The following is a 9,987-nucleotide window of genomic DNA, read 5'->3' on the forward strand; positions in this document are numbered from 1 at the left end:
CTGTTATTGTGCGACAACTCAGTCAAAGGATTTAAATACTTGATTATTTTAAATCTACGAAAAAAAGGCTGAAAGTTTTCACTGGATGAGCAAAGCGTCAATATATGTGCTCAGAGCAAATAAATCTATTCATCAGGAGCACTAGAAATAAGAGCAAATCTGATATGTTGAATCAGTCATTTTTGTGAAAGAAACTCTTATTTATTGAAGCATTAAATGTTGTCAAAGAGTTTCTTTTTTTTTAATGCATGTGCTAAACCTAATAATCCTGGCGCCTTTAAAGGGCTTTCTTTTTACGTAGATCTTCTACTAGTTCCTGGTGTTTTCCATTTGTTAATTATAGTCTTCGATAAGCCTCCTGCTACCTTCATCCGTGTGTTTGAAGTCAGGAATGTTTATCTCTGCTGCCGCACATCTTATGTGTAGCAGTTTATCCCACACATTTCCTGGACAGAAAAGCATTGATAAGTCCATTAATGCAAGACACACTAGTGCTTTCAAGCGTTTGGGCAGATTTAAATGTTAAAGTGCTTTATATCTCAGGTATTATTAATGGGAAAATCTTGAAGTGTCTTTTCCTTTTTTTGAAAGCCAAACTGTAAATGCCACAATCTACGTTGAGGTTAATCTCACTAAACCTATCAAGAACGTGCTGTGTCATGTTATATTATAAAAAAACAAAACAAAAGACGACACATTTTTCATGCATATTTACATGATGGTATGAATTATATTTTAAATACTGTAAACAATTTTTTATCACAATTAAGCACAGATAGCCCAAAATCTAACTAAATTTGTAATCTAACATTTATTATTTTGCATATTTCTGCAGTTCCCTTTAAATTGGGTTAAAGTTTAAAATATTGTAAGACACTAAGTATTTTACTATTTTATACGTTTTTATCATATTTATTATTTATATAAATATTGTACATGTTATAAAATTCTTGATGTACTATAATTCTTGATTTAGTTTATTTTTATAAATCACATATATGTGTGTGTGTGTGTGTGTGTGTATACATATTATGGGAATTTTGGATGAAAATGTGCATGATTGTTAAGAAAATAATGCAAAATTTTATTATGGATAGAATTCAATAGTAGATAGGCAAAATAAAATATAAGAAAAATATTTTTTTTGCAGGATATTATATAAATACTATATATGTTGTAAAATTATATATAATACAATATAATATATTTATATAACATTTAGCTTTGAATTACAGTCCTGAGAATTTTGCATAAAATGCATATATATATATATATATATTAGGTTAAATTTGACCGGCATACGTTTTTGTGATACTAATTTGGCAGTCTAATTTGTTGTATCTACAAACCCCCTGACCCTTCCTGTCATACTCTTCATGCTGAAAAACAACAACAACAAAATAAAATTGTTGCAGCACAACAGGAAACCAAATGACCTCTTCTATCAGTTGTCACTTCCTTCACAGCACAAAATGTCGGAGAAATAATTTCAGCCCAGGTTTCGCCCATTTCCTGCAAAAAGGAGAGTAGTGCAAGCTCTTCCCTGGGCCTGTTATGTGAGTGGTTCTCCTCGTGTGCTGTGAAGGTCTGTCTCCCCCAGTGTCCTGTTTCAGATTCATTATCAGTGTAAACACCTCACCCTCAAAAGCAGGCAGACGTACGGGTGATGTGGGAGAACAATGTTAACGTTTGGAACATCTGCAATGAAAACTGACTGACATGTTTACGTGGAAAAGCCAAAGTCTGAAAGCTTTACTGAAAGCTTAAATGTTATATGCACAGAAGCAGTCATTATTGTCAATGTAGATAAATACATCATGAACTAGATGTGATTGGAGCTGGTCCAGGCACTTAGAAAAGTAATAACACAGTGCAACCGAATTTGAGTTTCTTTGGATAAAAGCATCTGTTAAAAAAACTAATCTAGAGGTATTGTTTTGTGCCTGTGGCACAAATGATGCACAATGAGAGTCAAAATGTAATACTTCGATTTAAATTCACTAATATAAACTCTCACACCTGGTAAGTTTTGCTGCTGTGGATTTTGGCCTAAGCTTTAGAGCGCCATGGATTTGTTCATGTGTCATTAACACTTTGTTACTCATTTGAGACCCTAATGAGATGCCAGTAGTGAGAGTAGAATGAGCTCATAAGGAAAAACCTTATCAAATCTAACCACATGCCGCCTCTGGGCTAGAGCACTGTGTGAGGGGCATTTCTTGTTGACGCACATAATTTTGTTTCCCTGCTCTGTCCTATCCGCTATGCACTCAATGCAAAAATAAATCAATTTAATGAATTAATTGCATTAATGTGGATTACACAGTTTGAACATAAACATACTGTAAACTAAATGCACATTTGTCAGTCATACATACATGAAAGAGGTAAGGAACACAAGTAGTCAAACGGGTGTAAATTTGTTATGCAGTTCAAATAAAATCTTAAATATTTGACCTTTTTCCAATTGTTTGGCATAAATTGGCATAAATCTGCCGATATAGAGGTTACAAAATACAAATTTTAGTAGATTAGAGGTTGAAGACTTAAGTATGAGAGCTGAAATGCATACTACATTCTTGATAAAGACTCTGTTACCGTTATAGGTTGGTTTAGGTTTAGCGTGTCAAACAACAGCTGTGCTCTTGGTCAGAAGTGATGTCTCTTGGAAACCGTGGCCAAATGTCAGTGTTGTGTGATTTGATACCAGTGGTATCAGATGTCCCTCTGCTCACATAAAACACACAGCCGGGTCATTGTGCCAGCGTTTGCGAAGGGCAGGTCATGTTTCATTTTCAGCATTTTAAGGAATCTGCATCACAGTTGGTAAATATAGAAATGTTTTGCTAATAACTGCTTAAAGGTCATATATCTAAATATTTACATAGTGGCTTAGTAACAGAGAATACATTCACAGGTGATTTATATTCAGTTTCCAATACAATATAAGACAGGGTTCAAAGCTGATTCATTCAGGAAGGTAACAAAGTGTAAATACTGTCCATACTGACATTGTATTGAGAGGATTGATCCTCAATAAAAATATTGATGCCCAATGTTTAAATTAGTAATTTATTTTTTTAATTAATGTGCAAAATAAGCTAAGTGGGGAAAATGTAACTGGCAGCACTCATACAAACAGACAGAGCTGATACGGACAGACAAAAAAAATATATTATATACACATATGCAACAGCTAGGTGATTTATTATAATGGATTTAGCTGGAAATTGCTTTGATTTCTCTTATAATGGTATATTTTAAAATATTCTGTAACATTTTAGGTCTATTAAAATGATGGCATTACTGTTGAAAGACTATATTTATATATTTATATATTTAGGCTTCAATATTGGTTTAGGTGATACTTGACTTCATTTATAGTAAAAAGATGACGTGGAATAAATATTTAAAATATACTATTTTTATATTGTTTCTACATTCATTTGGAGATGAGTATGAAAATATATGTATGATTACGAACTGTAATGGTAGGAGCAATTAATCCTGATTAATAACAGAATAATTGTGTGATTCATTAAATAGAAGTTATTTATTAATATATATATTTTTTTAAGCTGTTTTTTTTTATTTGACACACACAAAGTATGCACGCACGCACGCACGCACGCACGCACGCACGCACACACGCGAACACGCACACACGCGAACACGCACACACGCGCGCACACTGCATATAATATTATGCAAATTTTAAAAAAAGGCCATTCGATGACTTTTGGGAAACTTTTGTGAAAATAAGCTTAACATATTATTAATATTAACGTCTTCTTATCAATTTCTAATATGAACTATATACAATATTGTATAAATATATATTTCCTGACATTTCCAGGACCTTGTGAATTTTGATGATCAGTTCATTTCCTGCTCTAAGTGTCAATGGAAATGCTTCTTTTTAACTAGAATATCAGGGAGTTTTAAAAGGGTGATTTCCACACTGTAATATGAACTGTATATTGGGAGTGCTGTAATATTAATGTGAGTGGTGTGGAGAGGATACACTGTCCTGTGCCATCTGTTAGCTGTACATCTGCCCTAGCCGAATATTCAGCAGAAACCACCCTGAAATCCTCCGAGCCCGAGAGCTAAAGAGAGAGTTTGGGCAGGAAATCAAACGGAGCTGAAATTCCTCATCCTTCTCCTTTGGCTGACCTTGGACCAGACGTTTTTTTTTTTTTTCACACTGCCCTCTCACATACACCAGGACCTACATCTGTATACCAACTGCTCTGTTCCTCGGCATTATATTTCCTCATCTCTTGTCTTACAGTAGCTCGCTCTTACGGCTTTGTGTTTGTACACAATTATTCTCAGTCATTCATTACAGCCGAACCTTTTTTCTCTCCAAAAGCTGGCAGACCCTGCCCAGGGCTTGTTATTGTCTCTCCTGCAGGACCAAAGGTTAGATGGGGGCGGTTCCTCATTGTCTTAATACAGCTTCTGCACTTGGGAGGATGACAGTGGAGAAACCTTTCCTGACATTGTCTGTATGGCCTCATTGTCTAATGAAGCCTGGGAACAAAGTTATTTCCCTGCTATGGGCCAGACGTGCTGCATGATGCCAAATGCGGACGTCTGATTAGGTGTGTTTGCTTTTGTCAGATGAAGAGTTGAGGAAATACTCAAAAGCATTATAAAAGCAGAAGAGATCGTCTGCATCTTGAACCTAGGATTTTATAAGCTGATAAAACTAAAACCAAATAAGCATAGACTGAAATAAAATAAAAAAAAACATTTTTTGTTTTTGAAAGATTTCTCAATAAAGCTGTATTTATTTGATAAACAATACATCAAATCAGTTATATTGTGAAAATATTATTACTGTTTAAAATAAGTGTTTTCTATTTGAATATGTTTTGAAATGTAATTTATTCCTGTGATGCAAAGCTGAATTTTCAGCATCATTACCCAGTCTTCAGTGTCACATGATCCTTCAGAATCATTCTTATATGCTGAGTTGAGCACCAATGATAATTCAAAACAATTGAGCACCAACTCATATAAAAAAAATAGAGAAAGCTCAAATTATGCAACTTCTTCAGAAGATGAGCGCGATTATTTTTCAAAAAGATTGCACTGTGGTATTTTTTTTTTTCAGATGTTTCTTTGGAACATTTTAAAATATAGTTCATAATGTTGTTTCATGCATTTTTCCTTGCATTTTGATTTCTGCATCAATGATTCAAAGAAATAAAATCCAAACATCACACAGCAGCTTCTATCTAATTCAACGTGAAACATTGAACAGATTAAGGAACAGAGGGGATAAAAATAGCCTTGCTGCATTTGTGTTGTAATTCATCTTTGTACCTTCCCATTTGCTAATTATGAAGCAGCACTATGAGCATCCTATGGGAACATTCCCAGAGAATGATCTCATCCCTCTCTGACAGGCAGCATGCTGAACAAACATAAATAATGTGTTTACTCACAGGGCTCAGTTGTGCAATAGACAAGAAAGAAATGATTCTTGAGAGAAAACTAACATCTGTTAGCTAAAATCTCAGAGGACCTGCCACCACACACGCACACACACACACACGCACACACACACACACGCACAGGCTGCAGTATTCCTGCATGGGCCTTACATTCACACACATGCGCACAGATTTTATGGCAGGTGAGAGAGAGAGAATCGCAAGTGTGTTTAATTTGATCCCAAAGTCTCTTGGGAAGATTATAATAAGCAAGGCGATAACAAAAGAAGTGCTAGTAATATAACGTTTCAAACTGTTGTCAGGAATAGTACAAACTAGACCATATATATATATATATATATATATCCTGAATGTATATATGTATGTATATATGGAATTTTGTATGCATAATGAAATAAATATTTTAATAAAATGAAATCATACATATTTAGCATTTATCATAAAATCTATTGTATTTTAAATATATTTTCTATAATATATAAATATCTAATACAAATGAGTTGATTATTTTTTTTTATATTTTATGTGGTCTGTACATTTACTCTTCAAATGTACCTGTATAGAATCTTCATTAAATCGATTTTTAATTTAATTTAATTTAATTTAATTTAATTTAATTTAATTTAATTTAATTTAATTTAATTTAATTTAATTGTAGGTCAGAACCATTGTTTGCTGGATACAGACCTGAGGCAGCAGTACAGTGGCTTTATCAGCATATGCACATGTACGTGTGTGTGTGTGTGTGTGTGTGTGTAGTTATTGTTTAAAAATACTACATGCTGAAAGTGGTGTTGGTGTGGGAGGGCAGAGAGAGGGGTGTTCCTTTAGCAGGGCAGCCAAAGCTACAAATGTCTTCCTCTTGGCTCTGTGTCTCTCTCTTTCTCTCCCTCCCCCACTTTAAGGTGGGGCACGTTTCCTCTGACACACACAGACACACACACACACACACACACACACACACACACGCACACACACACACGGTCTTACAGTTGAAGACCATCACCGTCTATATACGCAGCCAGTTCTCTGTTTACTGTCTCTCTTGCACCACAGGATGACAGTAAGGTCAGTATGAGAATAAGAACGTGAAACTGAGGTAGGGATTGTTTTGAAGAATTCAAAGAGCATTTTTTACAGGCACTGGGTACAGTTTTACACAAAAGAGTATTTGAACACTTAAGTCCCATTTAAATATGTTTGAATGCCATTGTATTACATAATAAAATGTCTAATTAGCCGGTCAAGACCTGGAGAAAGCTAGGTGTTAGCTTTCACATTTTGCAAAAGCTTGGTATCCAAAATGGTTTCAAATACTGTGGAGGTCAACGGGACCAACATTCCTCAAAATATCTCAATTGTGTTCCAGGTTTTTTTTTTTTTTTTTTTTTTTTGAGCATTTAAATCAATTGGACATTCATGAACATTCCTGAAATACCATTTTGTTTAAGCTGGGAAATTGCTTATACAGCACAGTATACTGCCTGTATACTATTTTTAAAATATGTGAAACAAATGCATATGCAAAAGTCAAGTGATTAGTCCATGACATTTACAGTCAGGTGTTTGGCTCTTACATGGTCCCTTGAGTAAAGATCTCAAACCGGTGTACTTCGAGACATTCTGTGCTATTTGACAAAGTAGGGAATGCAAACAATTATTATAGACCTGTTTGGGACATTTGGTATTTAATGTTTTATGGAACATGTGCCTACCTTAAACAATATACATAATACATAACGGTATTATGATAGCATGCTATTCTGAACATAGCCAGTGTTATGTGTCTTAAGTAAAAGAGAATGTGGAGCATTTCAGTTGATGGTCACCAAGATGGCAGCAACAGACTGGAAATCCGTGTACCTGTGCTCTCTCTCTCTCCTCCCTCTCTTTCTCTCTCTCTCTCTCCTCTATATATATATATAATATACAGTACAGACCAAAAGTTTTTGGAAACATTACTATTTGAATGTTTTTTGAAAGAAGTTTCTTCTGCTCATCAAGCCTGTATTTATTTGATCAAAAATACAAGAGAAAAACAGTAATATTGTGAAATATTATTACACGACTTAAAATAATAGTTTTCTATTTGAATATGAGTTAAAAATAAAAAAAAAACAAACAATTATTCCTGTGATGCAAAGCTGTATTTTCAGCACTCATTACTCAAGCCTTCAGTGTCATATGTAACATCCAATTCTTTTAAATTGTAAATAATATATCACAATATTACATTTTTTTCTGTATTTCTGATCAAATAAATGCAGGCTTGATGAGCAGAAGAAACTTTTTCAAAAACATTCAAAATAGTATGTTTCCAAACATTTTGGTCTGTACTGTATATATATAATGCTGCTGTCTACCATGAGAGGGCGACACAAACAAGCAATGTGCTTATGAAATGATGAGTTTGCCTACTGTAATGATTGAAAGACTCTTAAATGCCTCAAAACTTGAGCCTGATAATTAAACATTTTTAGAGTTACTCTTCAAGTAGAATTTTAATTCTTCAGTCTCATAACTGAAGAAGTTTACACCACTGATATTTATGTTATTAACTGCTTCGAACCATTTATATTGTATAAAGTGCTATATAAATTAATAAATGGGACACAGATTTGTGGTGATTTGAATTTGCATTGTTTTAATGATCACTTTTATAATTATTATTAATATTAGTAGTAGTAGCGGCAGTAGATTAAAAGTAAAACAATGAAATATATCAAGATTACCGCATAGGCAATATTGCAAAATTATTATTATAAATAGACTAAATGGGAAAAATTAGTTTTGTAAAAAATCATAACAATCATTATTAAAAAAAAAAAAAAAAAAAAATACAAAATGGAACAATAGTGGATGTGGGTTCATATTGCTTAGTGTGTTTTATTACATTTTTTAAAAAGTATTACATTTATGTTACTTTGTTATTTGAATGTTAATTTTCAATACCATAACAGACCTGTAACCCAGAGACAATTTGAGAAAACAAAATCAAAATTGGGAGATATAAACTATTGTAGTAATTACAGTTGTAATATCTCCAGTTTCTGAGTTTTATTCTTACAGTTCAGAACAAAGTCAGAATTGTGAGATAAATAGTCACAATTTCCTTTTTCTTTTCATTTATGTATTAATATTATAATGAATATATAAGTTACTGGAATGGAACACAACATGTGTTGAGTTCAGGTTTAAAAAGTAAGTCTGTTTGTGGAGTCCTCCCTGGACTGTGTATGTTTATCCCATCAGAAGTGTCGCTGCTCTGCACACAGACCATTCAGGCTAGCCATGTGTGTGGGTAAATGTGAGAGTGAGTATTTATGTGTGTGTGCGTAAAGATTATGAGAAACTATAGGACTGGGGTTAGTTACAGTAAATTACCCCTGCAGTTCATTTTAACACCAACCCAGCATGCACAGCAAAAGCTGCATCCACTTACTTAAACAGGCCATCAGTCAAGAACTCCATCATATCTACAGAACTCTCCGACCTGGACACTCAAAGACTAAAGTGATATCCAATGCAGGGTACAAAGTCATACTCATACTGACTAACCTGAAGGCACATGCATGAAAATGATCAGATTTGACTTGTAACAATTTGCAATTCCTGAAGGACGCTGCTTGCAAGTAGAAATTGTGTTGAAGTGTTAGGTGCATTTAGCTTGTAGGTTTTGTTTTTTTCTGTCAGCTGCACACAAGAATCAGAACCAGGTGCGAGATGAAAAGGTGGTGTGAATAGTAAAATATGCAAAAATAATAAACCAATGACAATTCAGTATGCGAATAGATATAAGAAAGAGGACCAATCACAACATTAATGATGTCATTGCTGTCAGTTCACTGTCTGATTTTGAATCACTGAACATTCCATTTGTTTTTGTTTTTTTAAGTATGATTATAAAAACTAAAATGATAATAAAAAAAAGCTGAAAACATTAAATGAGAAAAACTAAAATGACTTTTACATTTCCACTTTTCAGGGTTTTCTGAATAAAAAAATCTCTGCTAATTTAAAGAATATCTCGTCTAGAGTTTCAGAAGAGCTGTGCTCAAATTCACAAGGACACTAAAATCTGCAATTAAAGTTACACATTTCAATATGAACTCTTCAAATAATTTGCATCAGATTCTTCCAATGAACTGAGCTGTCATCTATGTTAATCTTACAACTCTTTACTCCCACTGTATCAACGAATGATTCATATGTATTTATTTTTTAAAGTTTCCAAGGGAATTTCTGCAAGAAATCCTATGAGACAAACCTGATACTTAAATGAAACATGACAGAGAACTCCATTAAGTTTCCCGAGCTATTAAAGAGCAACCTCATGGCAATCAGATATTCCTTCTGGGTGAAGCTTATAGTTACTGCAGCAGCATGCTAGTATTTATAGCATTACTGCCAGTCTGCCATCATATAGCCCCACTCTTCTTACAGACGCAGTGAAATCATGTGTAGAGTTTTGCATCTTTTATTCTGCTTTTATCTTTGATGCCATACTAAAAGTTACTAAATA

Source organism: Carassius auratus, chromosome 32 (genome assembly GCF_003368295.1).
Source record: "Carassius auratus strain Wakin chromosome 32, ASM336829v1, whole genome shotgun sequence".
Taxonomy (NCBI): Eukaryota; Metazoa; Chordata; class Actinopteri; order Cypriniformes; family Cyprinidae; genus Carassius; species Carassius auratus.